This window comes from Puma concolor, chromosome C1, assembly GCF_028749965.1.
Source record: "Puma concolor isolate L17-30 chromosome C1, mPumCon1.1.hap2, whole genome shotgun sequence".
Lineage (NCBI taxonomy): Eukaryota > Metazoa > Chordata > Mammalia > Carnivora > Felidae > Puma > Puma concolor.
In genome coordinates this window covers 51,197,116-51,220,566 of record NC_141674.1, presented here as the reverse complement: position 1 = coordinate 51,220,566, position 23,451 = coordinate 51,197,116, and the positions used below count along the sequence as shown (strand labels likewise).

Sequence of the window (23,451 nt, the reverse complement as noted above, 5' to 3'; positions counted from 1 at the left end):
CCTTACCCATTTATCCCATCCCCCCTCCCACAACCCCTCCCGTAACCCTCCGTTTGTTCTCCATATTTATGAGTCTCTTCTGTTTTGTCCCCCTCCCTGTTTTTATATTCTTTTTGTTTCCCTTCCCTTATGTTCCTCTGTTTTGTCTCTTAAACTCCTTATATGAGTGAAGTCATATGATTTTTGTCTTTCTCTCATTTTACTTAGCATAATACCCTCCAGTTCCATCCATGTAGTTACAAATGGCAGGATTTCATTCTTTTTGATTGCTGAGTAATACTCCATTGTGTGTGTGTGTGTGTGTGTGTGTATATATATATATATATATATATATATATATATATATATATATACCACATCTTCTTTATCCATTCATCCATCGATGGACATTTGGGCTCTTTCTATACTTCAGCTATTATTGATAGTGCTGCTATAAACATGGGGGTACATGTGTCCCTTCAAAACAGCACACCTGTATCCTGTGGATAAATGACTAGTAGTGCAATTGCTGGGTTGTAGGGTAGTTCTATTTTTAGTTTTTTGAGGAACCTTCCTACTGTTTTCCAGAGTGGCTGCACCAACTTGCATTGCCACCAACAATGCAAAAGAGATCCTCTTTCTCTGCATCTTCACCAACATCTGTTGTTGCCTGAATTGTTTAGCCATTCTGACAGGTATAAGGTGGTATCTCATTGTGGTTGTGATTTGTATTTTCCTGATGATGAGTGATGTGGAGCATTTTTTCATGTGTCGGTTGGCCATCTGGATATCTTCTCTGGAGAAGTGTCTATTCATGTCTTTTGCCCATTTCTTCACTGGATTATTTGTTTTTTGGGTGTTGAGTTTGATAAGCTCTTTATAGATTTTGGATACTAACCCTTTATCTGATATGTCATTTGCAAATATCTTCTCCCATTCTCTTGGTTACCTTTTAGTTTTGCTGATTGTTACATTCGCTGTGCAGAAGCTTTTAATTTTGATGAGGTCCCAGTAGTTCATTTTTGCTTTTGTTTCCCTTGCCTCTGGAGATGTGTTGAGTAAGAAGTTGCTGCGGCCAAGATCAAAGAAGTTTTTGCCTGCTTTCTTCTCGAGGATTTTGGTGGCTTCCTGTCTTACATTTAGGTCTTTCATCCATTTTGAGTTTATTTTTGTGTATGGTGTAAGAAACTGGTCCAGGTTCATTCTTCTGCATGTCGCTGACCAGTTTTCCCTTTCCCATTTAAAAAATAATCTTTAGAGTGTGGGTGTGTGTGTGTGAGTGGGTGGTCTTTTGCAATTTGAAAGGTTCAATAAACCCTATTGGAAAATTTTTTTATTAAAAATTATTTAAAAAACCATGCCAATGAGTGGCAAACATCTAAAATAATATAGAAACACATGAAAGGGAAAACTCTGAATTGATAAGAATTGGTGGTTGGGGTTTATGGGACAGTTTGGAGTGTATTGTTTTAGACTTGGCACTACACCTATATGAGTTATAACTATATCCTTATTAGATGTAGGTATAAATTCATATATATATAATCTGGATAGAAACTTTTTTTTTAAGTTTATTTATTTATTTTGAGAGAGAGCTTGAGCTTGAGTTGGGGACGGGGAGAAAGAGGAGGAGAGAAAATCCCAAACAGGCTCCACATTGTCAGCATGGAGCTTGATGTGGGGCTCGAACTCACAAACTGTGAGATCAAGACCTGAGCAGAAATCCAGAGTTGGATGCTTAACCGACTGAGCCTCCCAGGCACCCCTATTTATTTATTTATTTTGAGAGAGAGAAAGCATGTGTGAGGGAGGGGCAGAGAGATAATCCCAAGCAGGCTCCACACTGTGAACACAGAGCCCGACACAGGGCTCGAACTCACTCAACATGAGATCATGACCCGAGGTGAAACCCAGAGTTGGAGGCTTAACTGACTGAGCCACCCAGGTGCCTCTAGATAGAAACTTTTTTATTAAAACAAATTTCTTTTAATGTTTATTTTTGAGACACACACACACACACACACACACACACACACACACACACACACACGTGAATGGGGGAAGAGCAGAAACAGAGGGAGACACAGAATCTGGAGCAGGCTCCAGGCTCTGAGCTGTCAGCACAGAGCCCGACACGGGGCTTGAACCCGTGAACTGCAAGATCATGACCTGAGCTGGTTGGACACTCAACCAACTGAGCCACCCAGGCACCCTGATAACACTTCTTTAAAAGTTTTTTTTGAGAGAGAGTGAAAGTGAGTGCACATGCATAGGCGCGAGAGCAGGCGAGGGGCAGAGAGAGAGAGGGAGAGAGAGAATCCCAAGCAGCTTCCCTCCTGCTGTCAGTGCAGAGCCTGACTCGGGGCTCAATCTCTGGAACCGTAATCAAGAGTTGGACACTTAACTGACTGAGCCACTCAGGCACCCCTGGATAGGAATTTTTTTTAATAAAAATGAGGTTTTACATACTATTCTGCTGTTTTTCTCCTAATACTCTATCTTGAATATTGAAGGTCATTACATCACTTCTATGCATATGTAAAGAGAGTCTGTGATGAGCCTCTGTTTACTCCTCTATAAAATGGGGATAACAATTCCTTTCTTCAAAGGTTAAGATGAGAGTTAAATACAATGCAAATGTGCTTGGCACAGCTTATTGGATACTGGGTGATAGAGCCCACTACACCACTGAGAAAAAGCAAACCCTGCTTACATCTTGCATTCTTTGGATGGAATTGGGGGAAGGGGAGTGTGAATTACAACTTTTCACAGTGGATTTTTATTTATTTATTTTTAATGTTTTTATTTATTTTTGAGAGAGAGGGAGAGGGAGAGGGGCAGAGAGGGGGACAGAGGATCTGAAGCAGGTTCTGCGCTCATGGTGCAGAACCCAATGTGGGGCTCAAACCCATGAACCATGAGATCATGACCTGAGGCGAAGTCGGACATTTAACCAACTGAGCCACCCAGGCGCCCCTTCACAATGGATTTTAAAAATCCTTTTTTCAGTGCTGAGTAACATTAAAATCTCAAGTTGATGCATTCAGGTTTTGATTAGGACTTTTTCTCTGGACTTACTTTTATTTATTCAGCTGCGGGAAAATTCCTGAAGCCAGGTATGTGGATAGGAAGGTATGTCTGATAGGAAGGCTGTGACCTGTGCCTGCCCTTCATGGGGGTGCCTCTTGCCAGAGGGGAAAGTCAGCCCTTCTCAGTACAAGGGGAGATTCAAACCTCCTCTTTAAATTTTTTTTTTTTCAATGTTTATTTATTTTTGGGACAGAGAGAGACAGAGCATGAACGGGGGAGGGGCAGAGAGAGAGGGAGACACAGAATCAGAAACAGGCTCCAGGCTCTGAGCCATCAGCCCAGAGCCTGACGCGGGGCTCGAACTCACGGACTGCGAGATCGTGACCTGGCTGAAGTCGGACGCTTAACCGACTGCGCCACCCAGGCGCCCCTCAAACCTCCTCTTTGAACACATCCCCTTCCTGCTACCTACTTGTCTTTTTTCACGTCTCTCCTTCCCCTTCCAGCTCTGGACTATACCCATGCCATGTCCTCCCTTCCTTCCTATAGTCTCCCCTTAACACCTCTTACTTGTGTAAACCCCAACCCTGGATTAAACTTTACTGTCCCCTTTCTCTGATCTTGCCTTGCAACTGATGGATTCGTTTTAAATCCAAGCCCTTTAACCTCTGCGGCTGCTTGGCCTCCTTCATGTTTATCTCCGTTGTGTCTCATCCAGTCTCCCCATTGACTGCTGTAAACCTCGTCTGCTGTCCTCTGGCCTCCAATCCATTCGTAGGCTCTCCCTCCTAGCACTCGATCTGTTTCCTGCCTTCCTGGGAAGGCGGAGGTCCTGTGGCTTGAACTCTCCCTGCCCCCCACCTCATGATTTCTCCCCATCTTTGCTGTCCTCTCCCTTGCCAGAGCGCAGCCTTAACAACCTTCCCTTCCCGCCTCCAGAAACACTCTCCTTCAAACTGGCTGTGGACTCTGGAGCCAGAACTTCTGGCTTCGAATCTCAGCTCCTCCTACTGCTAACTTGGGGGAGTTACTTAGCCTCTCTGGGCCCACTTTCTTCATCGCACAATATGACTACTAAAATCGCCTCACTGGCTATGGCTGCGGGGAAGGTGGCATTTAAGTCTGCTGCCTGTGTTAGTGCCTGGATACACCTCGGTTTTTATGCCCCTTCTCTTCCTTGCATCTCTGTCCATCCGTCACCTTGGCCTCTCCCCCTTGGCCTGCAGGCATGCTCACCTTCCTGCGAGCTCACCTTACCCCTCCTATGAGCTGCTGTCCGTTTCTCTCCAGGATTCCACTGAAGCATCAAAGCAGAGCCCCACCTGCTGCTTCTGCCATCTTGTCAACCCTTGGCATCTTCCCTCACTCCTCTGAAACTGAGCCCGAGCTCACTGGTTTCCTCGAGATTTACCCACTTTGGATTTCTGGGCCACACGCCACCCTGGTTTTTCTTCCTCATCGGCTTCCCAAGTGTGACTTTCTTCAGGAGTTTCCCTTACACTCCTCTGCTAGCTCTTGCTTCCCACCCCCAGTACCCACATGAATCTGCACCTTTAATCTTTGGGTCTCTCCCCTGTCCCGGGCCCACCTTTTCCACTATCTGCTGGGCCACACTCTCCGGGTGAACCCCTCTCTGTGGGTGAACCCCTAGTCAGGCACTCGGCATGCCCAAGGATGAACGCCCGTTCCCTTATTCCCAAATCTTTTTTCCCTCCTGATCTTTCTAACTCACTGGCTGTCCCTACCACTCTAGTTACCCAGGTTTGAAAGGCTGGGGCAGCTGACCCCTCCCTCTCCTTCCTGATCCAGCGCTTGAACGGAGTAAGTGTTCAGCAAACAAAGGGTGAATAACCAATGGATCCCACAGGTTGCCAAGTCCTGCTGTTTTCTTTCCTTCTTTCTCTCTCACTCAATCCCTTCCAACTGCAGCCACTGTGATAGACATTTTATATACTTCACCCCAGTGAATCTGTATAACCTGGTAAGGAGGAAATTGTATTTTTCCCGTTTTACACGTGTGCGGACACCATGGCTGGGGGGTTTAGGGAACTTGCCAAACACAAAACGGGTAAGCGGCAGAGCTGGGATTTGAACTCGGACCCACCTTCCTCCAAGTCTACACTCTAATCTTCATGCTGTCCTCTAGCAGTTCTAGTATCAGGCTATGCTGTAAGCACTGAGTAAGCACTGAAGCTGAATACTATGCATGTACATGAACACATTTCTCTTGTGCCTATATCGGTTGTGTGTTGGTGTTCTATTTGCCCTACCGCTACCCAAACTCATCGCTGGTTGATTTCAGAGTCTGTTCTTGACCCTTGGTATTCGCTCCTGAAGGCTTAACTGAGCCCAAGTCCCTGCTGTGAAACGCAAGGGCCCAGAAGTAGGACTGTGAACGTATTTTCAGGTAGGGCATGTGTTTCCCTTCCTCTGGGTCTCAGTCTCCTCATCTGTACGATGAGAGAGTTGAACCAGTTAATTACAAAGCCTGTCTGACTCTTAGGCTCCGTGAATCAGCTTCATGGTTCTGCCTACTGGGGCCTACTGTGTGCTCAGCACATGAGAGGTATTGCTGGGCAATGCACACAGATCATAAGAGGCATTGCCCTGGCTGTCAAGGAGATGACAGAGTTATTATGGGAGACAAAGCAAACATTTAGGAAACTGCCAACAACGTAAGACATTATGTAATTATGCCTCCAATCTCAGATTATATACATTTGTGATGGTTCAATAAAGGAGAAGAGCTTTTGCTCTCTTAAAAGAAAAAAATGCATAAAACGAGCAGTTAGTGAAAAGCATTACGTCTGGCCAGACCTCTTGTCAGAACTGCTATATTCTTCCCTCTCGAAATCATTTGTTCATTCTGTAAATACTTATTGTCCACTAACGGCCAGGCTCTGGGGACACTACCCCCAGCCACGTACACCTCCCCCGCCTCACTCACTGCAGTCGGAGTTCTATCCAACACTCAGCTTTCATCTGGTTCCTGCCCTGCTGTAGAACCTTTGCTGGTTTCCTACTCTCTATGGAATAAACTGAGCTGACCTCCAGCCTCGCCCTTCCCATCCTCTGCCCCCGCCCTGCAATCTGGGCCTGCTTTGCTGGCCATTCCCCAAGCCCATCACACATACTTTCATGTCTGAGTTAGAAAGCTGCTTCCTCCGTCTACCCAGCGAGCTTTTATTCATCCTTCAAAGCCCAGCTCAAATGCCATGGCTGCAATGCTCTTGCGGTCCTTCGTAATGCCTTCGCCCGCCTCTGTGACACTGTATGGCCTTGTTTAGGTCTCTGCCTTTATTTATTTTTTAATTTCTTTAATGTTTACTTATTTTTGAGAGACAGAGAGAGACAAAGCATGAGTGGGAGAGGGGCAGAGAGAGAGGGAGGCACAGAATCCAAAGCAGGCTCCAGGCTCTGAGCTGTCAGCACAGAGCCCCACACGGGGCTCGAACTCACAAACTACGAGACCATGACCTGAGCCAAAGTCAGACGCTTAGCCGACTGAGCCACCCAGGTGCTGCACTCTGCCTCCCATTTTGGAATGTGAGTTCCTTAAGGGATCTTTATTCCCTGTCTTATCCACTTGTGAATCCCCAGAACCTAGCCCTGTGCCTGAACAATGATTTCTCATTACTGGCTGACTGAACACCATCTGTAGAGGCTGATCTTTGAACAGGAAAGGCTCCCCTTGCTTCCCTCAAGCTGCTGGGCTCTTTCATTTCATGCCTTGGGGCCCCGAGAAGCAGGATGATTGAGAAAGCATCACTGTCTCTTGTCTCCACACAGTAGTGGGGAGACTCAGCCAAAAGGGCCTCACTTTGGCCTGGAGGGGGGATTTTAGAAACAGCGGTGGAAACCACACGTGGCAGAGGGCTGTGGTGAAGGAGGCATTTGTGTTGGGCTTGGCAGGCAGGGGGTTCTGGGCTCCAGAGCACAAGTGGGTAAGTATGCTGGGCAGGCTCCGTGCTGCACACACCCGCTGAGGGGCTGGGCCCCAAATGCCTTCTGGTCTGGGAAGAAAAGGAGGCATTGTGTGGTCTGGCTGGGCTCCAAGGGAAATATTCCTGTTGTTCTTCTATTTTAAACTGCTCTCTTTTTAAAGAAGGAAAGTCCAGAAGTGAAAATTTCTCTCCCACTCCAACACATCCTGCCCACTAATTTCAAATCAGTTGCTGCTTTGAAAATATTAATGAATCTGTTACTCCATCGGTTCATTCATTCAATTACTCTATCTTTAAGGAGCACTGCTATGGGTCAGTTTATACGAGGCACCAGGGAGCCAATCCTTATCCTTCTAATTAATTAATTAATTAATTAATTAATTAATTTTTATTTGGAGAGAGAGAGAGAGAGAGAGAGAGAGCATGAGCAGGGAGGAGGGGCAAAGGCAGAGAGAGAGAGAGAGAGAGAGAGAGAGAATCTTAAGCAGGCTCTATGCTCAGTGCAGAGCCCAGCTCAGGGCTTGATCCCACAACTCTAGATCATGACCTGAGCTGAAATCAAGAGTCGGATGGTCAACCGAATGAGCTACTGAGGCATCCCTTCTCATCCCTTTTAGATTCTATTCCTGATTGCTATGTGTCCATATCCTTGTGGAACATGGCCCCACTCCTTCTGTCAGGCCTGATGTCCCTCTGCTGGTCGGCATTCCAACTTCAAGGACTCCATTTGCCCATGCCTGTTCTCTGCCTCTGCAACCAGACCTGTATTGTACCTCCTTGCCGAGACCTAAGTTACAGCCTGCCACCCTTCCCTTGACTCAGCCCTTGCAGACAAGTGTGGACAGAGCCATGCCTCAGTCTGGGCAGTTAGAAACTTAGGCAGGAAGACCCACATTCAACCCTAGCTCTACCATTCACTTTCTTCGTGACTTGGACCAAGTTACTAAGCTATCTGGGCTTTGGCTTCCCAGTCTGCAAACCAGAACAAATAATACCTGACGTTGTACACAGATACACAGAGTCTTTGGGAGAAGGAAAAGACAGTAGAGTACCACTTGACACACTGCCTACAATACCATAGGCGACTCTCGATAAATAATAACAAAGAACAATTATTGAGCACTTACTAGTTGCTTCCTTCCCTCAGAAATAACAGCAACCACAGCTTCTGTGTGAGTGTTTTCTACATGCCAAGTGCTCTGTTAGGTATAGGCATGTTGCCATCTGAACAGCCTTATAAAGTAGATGGTACTATTTTATACCCTTTCAAAGCTCAAGGAAAGTGGCTCAAAGAGGTAGAGTGACATGGCCAAGGTCACAAATCTTTATGAGCATGGGAGCTGGGAATCGTGCCAAGGTCTGTTGGACTCCCCCACTCCCATCCCTTCTCAACCACAGACACCCATCATGTGCCTGGCTTCTTGGTTCTGGAACCAGCCTCATCAGCATCTCCTGAGAAGTTGTTGGAAATGCAGATTCTCAGGCCCCACCCCACACCTACTGAATCAGCATCTGCATTGGATGAGATCTGCAGGAGGTGTATATGCACAATACAGTTTGAGATGCACTGAACTATAGTTCACAAAATGTTTTTTAAAGTAGGTTAGGTCAGGACTTTTCAACTCTAGCACACATAAAAATCACATGGAGGGCTTGCTAAAACAGAGATTCCTGCCCCAGCGGTTCTGATTTTGTATCTACTGTTTGTTCCATTCCTATTTATTATTTTCACTTCAGGGGTCCCTCTGAGTAGGTATAGTGGATTTGAGTGGGATCCTGGCAAACTCCTGGCTCAGGCCTTAGCATCAGATGGCTTGTGATTTATAGCTGCTGGAGCCGTTGGGGGAAATCTGGGCTGGACTGGGTCCTCAGTCACCGATGGTAGCATCCCCCTACTTTGGGGGAAACTGGCCCACTGGCAGAGAGGTGCATCTCTCCCCCAAGTTATACCAGGCAGGACCCATGGATTCCTGCACCAGCCACTGCAGTGCCCCATCCCTCCTCCCTTCACCATGCCTAGGTGAAGAACAGAGAAGCAAATTTAATTTGTAACTTAAAACCCTTGTATCTGGCCTGACAATATGTGTTTCTAATATACATTTTGACAGAAGGCTAGATTTGCAAAGAGCATTTGCTCTGAAACTTGTATTGGTGTAACTTGACCATTGCTATCTGGTTAAAAAGCAATTAAACACCTCAAGACTCTTCAGAGCTTTCAAAGATTATTTGAAGAGTAAGTGTGTTGTATTGATTAAATAATTTTAAGTTAATTAGAAAGTCACTGCATTTCCCAGCTTATTCCTTTGCAAACAAATTTATCTTATTTATAGACCTACTGCATGCCAAATAATGTTGTTTATATTTTCATAATCATGTGATACTTAAGGAGCATGGCTGGTGATGCAATTTAATGCTAAGATTCTTTCACTTGCCTAAATCTTTCTATCTGGTTCCTTCCTTTTGTATTTAAGCACAACTGGCAACTTGTTTCGTAGATAGTCACAGAACTAGAGTCTTTAAGCCAGAGAACACTGTGATCAAGAGCGTGGTCAGACACACTTCAATCTGAGTTCCAGGGCTGCCATTTACTAGCTTTGTGCCCTGAACCCATCATCTGTGAAAAGGATATAAGAGCACCTATGTCGTATGGTCAATATGAAATTAAATAAGTGATCATTTGTACAATATCAGATAATGTCTGACTAATAACAGTTATTATTTATAATAATAACAGTATAATTATTCATGATAATGACGATGCCTCAGTTTTCTAATCTGTAAAATGGGTGTGACAGGGACTAAAACATATAAACGTGTCAGTATTCAAAACTTCTTTGCCTGTGGAGACTTCAAGTAATTCCCTTCTAAGAAAATTTCTGGCATAGTAAGTAAGGGTAATTCCCTTCTAAGAAAATTTCTGGCATAGTTTTCTTGGCTCTTGCCCCAATTATACAGATTGGGGTCGCCCAGTGATGAGAAAGCACTGGACAAATGGAGCCAATATTGGGATTCCTGGTGATGAGGGGAGAGAGAGACTGGCAGAGGATGGGTAAGTAGAGCCCAGAGGTGAGGAAGGTGAATGAGCTGATGAGCCAGGTGGAAGAGTTCAGGTATGAGATGATGGGAAACAGAGCACCCGGCTGCTGGAGCAGTTGCTTTGCTGGAAGTAGATAATGAGAATAGGAGAGACAGGAAAGGAAAATTTTAAGACTTTGTCTTGTGCTAAGAATGCACTTCCCCTTTGGTGTTTTCTCTAGAGACTGCAGTGAAGGTTTGGACTGCCTCCAATTCATTTTTTCCTGCTTAACTGTTGTTTCATTGAACACAACCATTGAGCTGAGGCTGAGCCATGAGGTGGCCATCTTTACCAGGTTTATGGGGGAGTCATGACAGTGCTGTTCCAGTGCTGAGTGTGGACGAGTAGAGGACTCATTCAGAGGAAGTGCTTAATAGGTGTTGGTGACTGTTCTGTCATTAAGCATCATACTTTTCCTGTAGCCAGAGGCTGCAAGCAAAGGTCACCAATAGGATTTAGTACCTGCTCTCTGGCACTCTTCACCACAATAATGCCATTATCCCATGTTTAAACTGGAGACCGCCAGCCACATCGTTTTTAAAGAAACCATTCATTTGATAGCCTCCAATACCACACTGCAGACCACTGCCTTCGGCATGAGGTTTATAAAGGAAAGCACTCGATCAGGAGTCTAGAAAATAGAATCTGACCTTCACCCTGCTGTGTGGTGTGGACAAGTCAGTGAACCTGTTTCCTCATTGGTAAATGAAAGATGATGTCCCAGGTCCTTTTTGTTTCTCTGCTCCCAGCTGTAGACGATCAGCAGGAGGGATTTAGCACCTGCCATCTGCAAGGCCCTAGGCGCCCTAAAGCAGACCTAGAAGCATGAAAGAGGGACCTTGCCTTAAAAAAGGCCCCATAATTGAGCTGGATCTTTATTGTGTTTGTTGTTAGAGTTAATAAACAAGTCTGCCTGTGCTGTGCTCCAAATGCCCAACCATTTTGTTTCATCTTTGAGCTGCAGTGGGGTGATAACAAATATGGGATGTGAATTTTGGACACACCTTTTTTTACTGACTTTATCCACATTAAAACAAAACAAAACAAAACAAAACCCAAACCAGAACAGTATATGACCTTTCTTTGTACCGCTGATGATGCACTGGCAATAAATCCCATCTTCTTCAAGGACAAGTTGAAGATGATAGAAGTTTCTGTCATTGCCTCTCTCTGGTTCATGTCTGATGATGCCCAACCTTTATCCAGCTGTATGCCACTGAAGCTGGATGCTCATCCTTGTCTGACCCCCATCACATACGCCTGCTTTTCCTTACACTGTGCCTGCTAGAGGGGCAGGCGGGGTCTTGTGAAATAATAAAAAGTCTTTCAACTTGCCTGAAAAATCTGGAAACATCACTGGTTCCACCCAGGTGTCTGGAGATTACTTATCAGGCTCAGTTTGGTTTAACTGACTTTCTTGAATGTGTAGGCTGTGCCAAGATAAATCTTCCTCCCAACCCAGAAGGCAGATGCCACAGCCCACGCAAGCCCTAAAGTGTCTGCACCTGCGACCCATGTTCTGCAGCCAGGCAGAAGTCTGTGAAGGTTTCCGCTGGATTCTGACCAGGGACAATGATGCTGAGAGTGGGGGCCGCCCAGAGAGGGTGGGTGCTGGAGGGTGTATCTGTGCCTACCCTGGAGACGCTTTCACTGAGGTGACCCAGGAGGGAGGAGGTGAGGTTGAATTCCTTGGTTTACTCCAAATGGTGGTTCCCAAGCTCTTTTGACTGTGGCCCAACCTGACTAAGCAAAAAACCTTGTGGCTCACTGAGCCCACTGGCTCCTACTTTCCAATGGGAAAGAATCTGTAATAACAAAGGATGAAAGGGGAAGAGAAAAGTAATCAACATGGTCATGCAGCAAATACTCAGGACAAAACAATCAACTGAAACTCCAGAAAGTAGGGTTTGGGTGCCTCTGTCGGTTAAGCGTCCGACTCTTGATTTCAACCCAGGTCACGATCTCATGGTTCATGGGTTCCAGCCCCGCGTCAGGCTCTGCACTGACAGTGTGGAGTCTGCTTGGGATTCTCTCTCTCCCTCTCTCTCTGCCCCTTACCCACACTCTGTCTCCCTCTCTCTCAAAATAAACATTTGAAAAAAAACCCAAACAAACAAAAAAGAAACTCCAGAAAGCAATCTACAAGCAATATAAATTAACAGAAAAGAAAGCAATTAAAACCCAAACCAATGCTGATGCTGCATTGTAGCAGTCAAGGGTCATAGTTGCAAACAAACAACAGAACCAGGCTTATGGAGAGCTTATGTAGAAGAGGAATGTATTAAAAGATGTTGAGTCACTCCACCACACTCTCCAGAATCACTTGCCTGCAGCCCTTCCTTTTCCAGGGCACTTTCTTCCAACCTGAGGTCTGGCCTGCGTGCCTCTCTACCTGCTGAGCGCAGGTCCCATGACTGAGTCCTAACTATAAAGGAGTCTGGCACTGCAAATTCTGGTTGCAGCCTTGGGGAGGTGCGACTCTTAAGGAAGGAAATAACCCAAGCATAGGAAGGGTGTTCACAAAGTGCTGGCTAGCCCAAAAAAGCAACAAATATCTTCTGTATTAACAACAAAGCACCCTCCTGAGAATTGCGGGAATTTCAGCTGTTGGCCTGTGTGCATACATGGGAGTTTGGCAGTGCTATTCTGTGATGGCTGGAGGTCACGCTTCTTTGTGGAACAGAGAATTAATGTTCTCGGGAAAGTCTTGTAGTGAACTAATTTTTGTTTATGAATGCCAAGGCTTATTAACTCTCAATAACTCACTTATGTTTCTAGCTCCTTATAAAAATGAAATCCCACTTATGGGGTTTCTTTTCTTTTTGGGGTGATGAAAATGTTCTAAAATGAGATTGTGGTCTTTTCAACAACTGGTGCTAGGAAAACTGAATGTTCATAAGTAAAAGAATAAAGCCAGACCTTAATCTTAAACCACAAAGAAAACTGACCTCGAAGTAGATCAAAGTCCTAAACTTAAAAGCTAAAACTAAAACTTGTAGAAGAAAACATTGAGGAAAATCTTCATGACAGTGAATTTGGCAACAATTTCATGGGTATGATACCAAAGCACAGAAAATATAGACAAATCCGACTTCATCAAAATCAATAACCTTTGTACATCAAAGGACAATATCAAGAAAGCAAAAAGACACCCTACAGAATGGGAGAAAATACATGCAAATCACATAGTTGATAAGTTGTTAATATCCAGAAAGAACTTTTACCACTCAACAATGACAAAAAACAAACAATTTTGCCAATTCAAAATGGGCAAAGGACCTGAATAGACATTTCTGTAAAGAAGGTATACCAATGGCCAAGAAGCACATAAAAAAGATGCTCAACAATCATCGTCAGTAGGGAAATGAAAACCAAAACCACAAGGAGATAACACGTCACACCTACTAAACTTACTAGGATGGCTGTAATAACTTTTTTTTTAATGGAAAACAAAAAAACCCACAAATGTTGGTGAAGATATGGAGAAATTGGAACCTTTATGCATTGTTGGTAGGAATGTAAAATGGTGCAGCTTCCTTAGAAAACAGTTTGGTGGTTCTTCAAAATATTAAAAATAGAATTACCATATGACCCAGCAGTTTCATTCTTACAGGAAAGCAGGGACTTAAACGTACATTTGTATACCAGTGTCCATAGAAGCATTATTCACAACAGCCAAAAGATGGAAGCAACCCAAGTGTCAGTTGATGGAAGAACGGATACACAAAATATGCTACCTATATACAATGGAATAATATTCAACCATAAAAAGAAATGAAATTTTGATATATGCTAAACCTTGGATGGACCTGGAAACATGCTAAATGAAAGAAACCAGACACAGAAGGACAAATATTGTATGATCCCATATATATGAGGTACCTAGAATAGGCAAATTCATAGAGACAGAAAGTAGATGTTACCAGGGCAAGAGGGAGTGGGGAGTTATTGTTTAGTGGGTTACAGAGTTTATGATGGAGATAAAAAATTGGGGGCATAGTGGTGATGGTGACAGAACATTGTGAATGTATTTAACGCCTTTGAATTCTACATTTGCAAATGGTTAAAATGGTAAATTTTATCTTATGTATATGTATTTTAGCACAATTTTAAAAATCAGGTTCTGGCAATGTTTGCATAATTCTGAGTATACCACAATTGTTGAATTGCCCAATGTATATGAGTAAATTATACGGTATGTAGATTACATAACAAATAAAGCTGTTTAAGAAAAATCCTTTCCAGCTCTGACAGTTTCTATGATCCATCCATTTATTTGCGTGTTAGTTGAGTTCCTATCATATCCACTGTTAGGAATAGGGTGATTAATAAATCAAACACAATCTGTGCCCTTCCCTCACTTAAAACATTGTGGGTTTACAAAGTAATCCTAGCTAACATTTATTGATTGTTTATTATATACAGAGCATTGGTACAAGCACTTTACATACGTATCTCACACGGTCCTCACAACCATGGACTGAGCTGAATAGGAAAATTTGCTCAAGGTCACATGGCCAGGATTTAAACCTGGTCTGTCTTACCTCAAAGCCTGTGCTCTTAACCATTCATCATCATATGTGTCAACTGGGTTCCAGCCACCTGGAATTGGGGTCTTCCTGGAGACCTGCCCTGAGGCCTGCCTGACAGGCTGCCTGATCTGGAAGCACCGACGAGAGAGCTAAAGATGACGTGGAATGACCTCCAGGAGGGAGTGAGTTTGGAAAATAAGGCCTAAGTCAAGGGAATTTTGCACAGCCATTTACAGTAATTGTTATAAAACAGGTATGACTGTATTTTTTAAAAGGTTAGGTGATAGAATTTTAAATATAAAATTGAATTCACACTTGAATTTATACTATTATGTTAATAGCTAACATATTTACTATAAGTTGAACACAGACTGTATACCAGTCTGTGTTCTAAGTGGTTAACCTATATCATCATCTTTAATCCTCCATGACATGTAGGGTATATTACTATTCCTTTTTTTACAAGTGAGGCAGCTAAGGCACAGAGAGGTTAAGCCATGTGTTCAAGGTTACACAGGGAGTGGCGGACCTGGGATTCTAGCCATGGCTTCTTGACTTGGAGCCCAGACTCTTAACCACCATAGAACTTGCTTTTTTATTATGTTAAGATACACAGGGTGCCAGGGTAGTTCAGTGGGTTAAGCATCCAACTTCAGCTCAGGTCATGATCTCCCAGTTCCTGAGTTCGAGCCCTGCCTTGGGCTCTGTGCTGACCGCTCAGAGCCTGGAGCCTGCTTTGGATTCTGTGTCTCTCGTCTCTCTCCGCACCTCCCCTGCTCGCCTTCTGTCTCTCTCAAAAATAAATAAATATTAAAATAAAATTATGTTAGGATATGCAAAGTAGTTGGACATGAAACTAGTTTTTATCGAGATGGTAGGATAATGATGGTTTCCCCCCTTTTTTCCCCACAAATGATTTTTTTTTATTTTCTAAGAATATATCATAATAGTGATTTTTTTTTTTTATACCACGAAAAGAAATCTCATGTCACTTTCATCTTCTTACTTCATCGTTTTATCTGGCTGTATTTGATTTGGAAGTTGCTATGCGTGTGCACACACTAAGCCAGCGCCATGGAACAGGTGGACAGCGTAGCGGGAGATGCCGGCAGGTGTCGGAGGCGCGGCTCCTGTGTGGTTGCAGCTGCCCCGACTGCTGCCATCTTCCAGGGAGGCGTGTCCCCTTCTCATCACATGCTTACCAACACTGACGCTCTTTCTTTCTTTTTAAAATTTTTTTAAAGTTTATTTATTTTTTTGGAGAGAGAGAGAGAGCACAAGCTGGGGAGCGGCAGACAGAAGGAGAGACAGAATCTCAAGCAGACCTCACACCATCAGCGCAGAGCCCGATGTGGGGCTCAAACTCACAAAACCGTGAGATCAGACCTGAGCCGTGATCAAGAGTCAGACACTCAGCCAACTGCACCACCACCCCGACGATCTTTCTTTAAAAACAGTTTTTTCCCTACCCTATGACCCAGCAATAGCACTGCTAGGAATTTACCCAAGGGATACAGGAGTACTGATGCATAGGGGCACTTGTACCCCAATGTTTATAGCAGCACTCTCAACAATAGCCAAATTGTGGAAAGAGCCTAAATGTCCATCAACTGATGAATGGATAAAGAAATTGTGGTTTATATACACAATGGAGTACTACGTGGCAATGGGAAAGAATGAAATATGGCCCTTTGTAGCAACATGGATGGAACTGGAGAGTGTGATGCTAAGTGAAATAAGCCATACAGAGAAAGACAGATATCATATGTTTTCACTCTTATGTGGATCCTGAGAAACTTAACAGAAACCCATGGGGGAGGGGAAGGAAAAAAAAAAAAAAAGAGGTTAGAGTGGGAGAGAGCCAAAGCATAAGAGACTCTTAAAAACTGAGAACAAACTGAGGGTTGATGGGGGGTGGGAGGGAGAGGAGGGTGGGTGATGGGTATTGAGGAGGGCACCTTTTGGGATGAGCACTGGGTGTTGTATGGAAACCAATTTGACAATAAATTTCATATATTGGAAAAAACAAAACAAAACCAAAAAACAGTTTTTTCCCCTAACTTGTAAGTCGTTGTCATACCATGGTTAACAGCGGTGCATAAACTGAATTTGAATCTTGGTGCAGATAGTCTTGGTACCTGGGCAACGAACTGCCCTGAGCCTCGGACAATGGAAATAACAGTACCACCTTATAGGGTTATTGTGAAAATTAAATTGGATGGTGTTTGGAATGGACCTACGGTGCCTGGCACAGTGTAGGGTAAACAAAGAGTATGGCATTTTGATGTTATCTTGCTCCTTTTTAATTCATGTGGTTAAACATCTTTCGAATATTAGCCGTGAGTACTACTTCTTTTCTGAATTGCCTGCTTGTGCCTTTTCCTCATTTGTCTCTTGGTGTCTTGATTTTACAGTGCGTTTGGGTGAAGGACTGAGAGCATTCCGGGAGGGTCTTTTCCCTGTGGCCCCAATGCCTCCCATTTTCTCTAGGGAACGTTTCTCACTGGTTAGTGAAGACTCCTCTCTCCTCGAAATTGGCACTGTTCCCTTCCTGAGAAATTCTCCTCTGCTTTAAAGGGTCAGTCTTTACAACCGCTGATTCCCCCAGACAGCTGCACCCGCAGGTCTCACCGGCATGATTTCTTTCTCCATCCGTTTAAGTTGTGTTCCATCAGAGTGGCCATGGTCAGAACCCACGTGCTCAGAGAGGCTGTTTCACCAGCATGTGTACCTAACCAGTATGCTCCAACTCGGCCCCTGTCATCACACAGGCTGCCAAGTAGCTGACCTTCCTGAGCAAAGTGCAAAAGCCTAAGGGACTTCTTAGATAAAAGGCACATTCTTAAGATAGTTTCATCTCCTTTTCTTTTTGCCTACATGTCCATCTTGCCTCACATGGAGAGTCCACTCTTTTCCCATCATGGGGCAGACAGGACCTAGGCCATAGAAGTTGGATGTTTCTAAACTGCAAAAGGAGTCAGTCTCCCCTCAGCCAAATGACTCTTGCCAGAAAAATTCTTGTGGATAAATGTGTTTGGTGTGGGGGATTCTCTGGATGGCTTGGTGGGAACATAAAGTTGGCTACTGATCTTAAGACCTATGTCTGGGTGAGGCATAGGGGTGGGGGCATGCCGGTATCCCATGGCCCAGAGGCCCTGGAGGGGGGCCTCCCCAAAGAAGCACAACCCCCTAGAGAGTTGTGGGGCTTTCCCATGAAGACCTTCCCTAAATGCGAAGTCACCCTCTGCGTGGACAGAAGCAGCACTGAAGCTTCCATCAGGCTGTTAGACTGCGAGACAGAAAATCTGGGTTTGAGTCGAGGCTTTGCCTTTTGTTAGCTTTGTAACCCGGGGAATGAGCTTTGTGTCCTCATCTGGACAATGGAGGGTAACGACCCTGGTTCTGCTCACCTCCCTGCTTGACTCTGGAGTGAAATGAGCAAAGTGGGCAAGTTAGAAAGGCATAAAAGACAAGAATCTCTCCTCCTCTTAGAGACATGGCGATCAGCACAGTGTCCCAGCATCTCACGTGGAGGCCAGAGAAATGAAAGGGCTCCTTGTCTCCAGAAAGAGGTCTGAAGAAGAAGAAACTAGATTCGGAGTATGTGTCTTTTCCTGTGGGTCTTCTGTCCTGGCATCTGAGCCAAGCAGTGGCACTGCTGGGGGCCTAGTATTTCCTTCCCTCAGTCTGCCGTCTTTTTAAAGGTGTTTTTTTTTTTTTTTTTTTTTTTTTTAACATTTATTTTGAGAGAGAGAGAGTGCACATGTGAGCAGGGGAGGGGCAGAGAGAGAGGAATAGAGAATCCCAAGCAGGCTCTGTATGCACACTGTCAGCACAGAGCCTGATGTGGGGCTCAATCTCACAAACCATGAGATCATGACCTGAACCAAAATCAAGACTCAGACACTTAACCGACTGAGCCACACAGGTGCCCCTCTGCCATCTTTTTTAATCTGGTAAGAAGCTTGGAGTCAGCTAGAGAAGCAGAAATGCTGCCTTGGTACTGAAGGGAGTATCTGGAGGGGTCACCTGTGTTTATTTTTTATTTTTTTATTAAAATTTTTTTAATGTTTATTTATTTTTGAGAGAGACAGAGTGTGAGCAAGGGGAGGGGCAGAAAGAGAGGGAGACGCAGAATCCGAAGTAGGCTCCAGGCTCCAAGCTGTCAGCACAGAACCCGATGCGGGGCTCAAACTCACGACCTGCAGGATCATGACCTGAGCCGAAGTCGGACACTCAACCAACTGAGCCACCCAGGCACCCCCACCTGTGTTTAGAATGGTCAGTATTGTGGATAAGTTCAGTTTCACAAACCTGACATGGCCTCTAACCTGTGATGCTGGTCAGGGACACTAATGCAGAAGCAGCAATTAGAATTCAGGTGATACAGGCTGCGGTAGAAAGCAGACAGGAACAGTGGAAGCAGGAAGGATAGCCACTGCTCTTCAGGGGATGCTGAGTGGAGCTTGGTGGATAGGCAGGGACTGGCCAGTGGTCCGGGTAGAATGGTGGATCTTGAAAGAAAAGTACAGGTCTGGAAATAAACCTCTCATCTCCATACTGGATAAGGAAGAATTTCTCCCTGGGAGAGAAAATACGAATGCTTATATATCCAACACATAGATGAATCAGAGGGGAAGAATGGGTGGCTGGAAAGTCGTGGGACCCAGTGAAATACAGAGCTTTTTTTTTTTTCACTCTGTCCTGCTGAAATGGCATGTGCCTCTAGCCATTCTCTGGCCAATTTGGAGAGGATGGTCAATGATCATTTTTTTAATGTTTATTTGTTTATTTTGAGAGACAGAGCAATCAGGGGAGGGGCAGAGAGAGAGGAAGATCGAGGATCCCAAGCAGGCTCCATGCTGTCAGTACAGAGCCTGATGTGGGGCTTGAACTCATGAACCATGAGATCATGACCTGAGCCAAAATCAAGAGTTGGACGCACAACCAACTGAGCCACGCAGGCGCCCCAATCAATGATCATTTTAATCTATCAAAGAGGCTGTTTGCTCCTTAGTATATTTTTCCATGTGACCTCAGAGTTCAAGGCATATTTCTGACTTTGTTTTTATTCTGATGGTTTGGTCTGTGTACTCAGTTAACACAGAAATCCTTTCAGCAGTTGAGAAAGGTGAATGCTGGTGTTCCACAGCCTTGTCCATCACATCCACCTGTGCCCTTCCATAAGTCTCTTAACCTTCCTCTTGAACAAGATGCTCTAGAATACAAAGCAAGTAAGGAAAATAAGGAGCGTGATCCAGTGTAGTAGGAAAAACACAGAATTCCACCCCCAAAATATTCATTTTAATCCGGATTCACTCCGAGGTGAGCCAAGAGAAGTCACTTCCATGTCTGTCTCATTTTCTTCGCCTGTACAATGGGGATGCTCATCCCATCTGGCTGCCTCAAGCTAGTTTGAGGATAAATGGGATTCAGAATGTTTAGTGCTTTCCAAGTGTATTGGGCTGGATGCAGGCAGCATTTCAGGGTGACACTCAGCTCTGGCATCAATTTTAGCGTGGGTTAGACAGGAATCTGCCCTGGTCTTTGAAGCGCATCTCGACAGGCAGTGTCTGTGAAGGTCAGAGCTGCTTTGACATGTCTTACCGACAGAGCTTCATTTCCTAGTACACACTCATGTGGCTAGGGCGCACAGAAGGTAAAGGGGATAAGGTCCCCATAATCTTTTTGCTAAGCCTGCATACAGGAGCCCAGATGCTCTCCTGGCTCCTTTTGACACCTACCCCACTGTGTCTCCTTCAGGTCCAGTAGTGGTGCTGGATTTGGAGAGCGTGGAGCCCCTGAGCCTGAGCCTCACACCTGCCTCTGCTCCAAAGAGCTGTGGCTGCAGTGGGCTGGCTGAGACTCTTCACAGCACCTGCCTGGGACACTCTGAGACTGTCCTCCTCCACAGCTGCCTTCTCCCGGGCTCCTGAGCCTGCCCTTCTGAACTCACTGGTCCGTGCCGCAGTTAGAAGCCCTGCCCGGAGCTGGATCCTTATAGTAGGTATTTTCCTTTCTCTTTCTGCCAGAATAGGATGCATTTTGGTCCTGGGGCATCAGACTGGTAGAGTGGCAGGAAGCAGAAGCTGCCAGTCTGGTCCCGGGATCTCACTGATCATCATATCTTCCTGCTCTGCCCCAGTAGACTTCGAGTCACAGATCCAGGCAGCTGGCAGTCTAGGGATTGCTTGCCGAAGCTTTGTATGGTTGTGGGACCCCAGGAGGTGGGGGGGGGGGGGCGGGGAGGAAGTTTCTAAAGCAGAGCTTAGAAGAAAGAGATGCACCACTGGAGGGTTTCAGCTCCTAAGGACAATCCCTGTGTCCTCATTAGGAACAATTTTATTAATGAGCCACCCAAGCTGCAGGAAGAGAGAAGGAAAGCATAATTAATTATGACCCCTCAGAGAAGCGCTTAGAGTCGGGGCAGTCAGAGGAGGAAGGCGTGTGCTGCTTCCGAGTCTTTAGATGTGGCCGCAGCTCTGGGAACTAACTTTGCAGTTGAAGGATTGGAGCTTTCCTCTTTCTGCAAGATCGGGTATCAGCTTATTGAGCATTGAATTCCTGCCTGACCCTGCTCCCCTCTTCCCGGGAGTGAAAAGGAAGTCAGTATTTGCTTTTCCAGCAAGGTCACGGATCACCTGACCAAATCCTTTAACAGCTGGGAAGCCAGTGCTGCTGTGCTGAACTCATGAGCCATCAGCTCTGGTCCAGCAGCCAGAACCTCGCTTTCCGCAGGGAGACGACTTCTCTCGCTCCAGGTTATGGCAAGGGGAGGATGCCAGGGGAAGGTAATGTGGTTACAGCTTTCCTCCCGACAATTTTCTCTTCCCGAAGCTCCAGATTCAGCTGCTGCATTGCAGGGAAAAATGACAGACACTTGCCGAAAAATGTGAGACCGGAGTTAATGAGGTTGTGTTAATGTGTCATTTATTGAGAATGAGTTATCTCTTTGTTTCCTGAGTCGGCGGGAAGGGAGCTGGCTGGAGAACTCCATAGGCAGAATCTTTTTTAGGAGTGCATCTCACCTCCCCGGGTGTTTGGGCTTCAGTGCTCTCACTCTCAATGTTAAGTAGTACTGTCAGATGCCTCCTGCTTCTCAGCACAGGGGACATTTACACTTGAAGGCATGGGGCCCTGGAATGGGGAAACAGGAAGCTCTCGTCTTTTTGGCAGGATTCGTAAGAGGTACGGGTAATTTTTTTTTCCCTCTTTTGGAAAGAGTGCTTTGTCTTTGCAAGTGATTGTGCAGGGATTGACAGGGTTGCTGTTTGGTGCACTACCTTGCTAAATATTTGACTTTGTAAGGTTGAATTCTCCAAGAATCATCGTGGCAGTACGGCTGTGCTTTGAGCCAAGGTTTCTTTTCAAGGAAATCCAAGGTGCTATTTATTTTGGCATGCGGCCTGTCCTAGGATGAAATACGGCATTTTTATGATTGCAGAATAAAGAGAGGTTTGAAGAGAATAAAAGTGCAGAACTAGGTTTCAGTTTCAGGACTAAGTAAAGGAAGGTTTCTTTGTATTTGGATTCGAGGTTAGGAATGAGACTGTAAATGGCATCATAAAAGGAATAAATGTGGGTAGGGAGAAGGTGTAAGTATACACGGCAGGAGTCGGGCTGACTAGGGGAAATCAGACTGTTTCGTCTAATGTGGCCTCGTAGTTACACAGGGACTGTCAGACTGACTGCCTCTGTGGTGAATTTTGAACGGGCAGCCTCAGTCTCCATCTCTTCACTACCCACTGGCTTTGAGAGGCAGTGTGGAGTGATGGAGTGACACAAACTGTCCTACCCCTAATTTACTGGGAACTTTGGATTGGCCACTTAGCCTCACTGGGCCTTCAATTCCTCATTTGTAACTTGGAGATGATACCATGAACTGAGTGTCTACCATACGTTAGGTTGTGAGGGTGTGGAGGTGGGGGTGAAGGGCACAGAAATGAGTCCTGCAGGAATTCTGACCTTCACAAGCTTGTAGAATAGGAGGGGAGAAGAGCTAGAGACAGACAAATCTATATACACTCGAAACATACAGCTATATATACTCGAAACATCTAGAATGTGATGAGCTAATGAGAGGGCATTCTTGATCCTGGGATAAGCCATAAACAAATGAAAAGTTACATAACAGGACCAGGCATTATAAGGTTCTGAATATCAAGGATACAACTTAACGGCATCGAGTAATAAACTGCTTTATGTCAGAATTGTTAATGCTTTAGAAGGTTGCAAAATTCCATTTGAAAGGGGAATTCTGTCCAACAAGGCTAATTTTCATATTCAGTTGTGTTGCAAAGTAGCATGCGTTGATGTGGCAATTATTCTTCCATTCCACTCACCTAACCACATGAAATATACACCCTCAGCTAAAATCTAAGATGTCCACCATAAGGACGATGGGCCGAGTACAGAAGTCCGGGGTGGGTGGAGGCCGGCAGCGGCATGATGTGGGCATGACAGTTCTCTCCTTTCCTTCCTGTGTCTAGCCCTTTCGAGTGCAAGCTTGCTATGCCCTCTTCTTCAGAGTGTTGGGGTGTCAGCTCCATTTGATTTCTGTAACCTTGGAATGATTAATTTTAGCAAAATTCAAGTTTAAGAGAACTATTAGAAGTCTCCGTAGAGTTCTTTTTAGTGAAATTTGATCTAATGTGTGCTGCATAATTATTTGAAGCCCTAGGATCTGATACATCAAGGGCTGAGTCCTAACTCAAACCAAAGCTGGTGAGTGTGACTGAACTCTCCAATGGGATGGTGGGTTTGTGCTGAAGGTCCTTCTGCACCCAGGTGGCCCCCTCTTGCTTAGGAGGAGCCTTGTTGTGTGGTGTCCAGTCCTAGAGAAGGAGATCACACACACCTTTGGCCAAGAGACCTTACAAGAGAGCGGTCT

At 45.1% G+C, this 23,451-nt stretch overlaps 1 protein-coding gene across 3 annotated transcripts in view; it reads left to right on the top strand.

Moving 5' to 3' along the window:
• Positions 1–23,451, top strand: part of KANK4 (KN motif and ankyrin repeat domains 4) — a 73,122-nt gene that overhangs the window by 14,093 nt on the left and 35,578 nt on the right. The window contains exon 2 of one of the 3 annotated variants that reach the window (XM_086717160.1): positions 20,325–20,564. The exons of 1 other annotated variant lie outside the window; for it this stretch is intronic. The gene's annotated coding sequence lies outside the window, so the exon portion shown is untranslated. Of the gene's footprint in view, positions 1–20,324; positions 20,565–21,177; positions 21,353–23,451 lie in introns of those variants that run through there. One more of the 3 variants, XM_025912244.2, reaches the window with a different exon arrangement.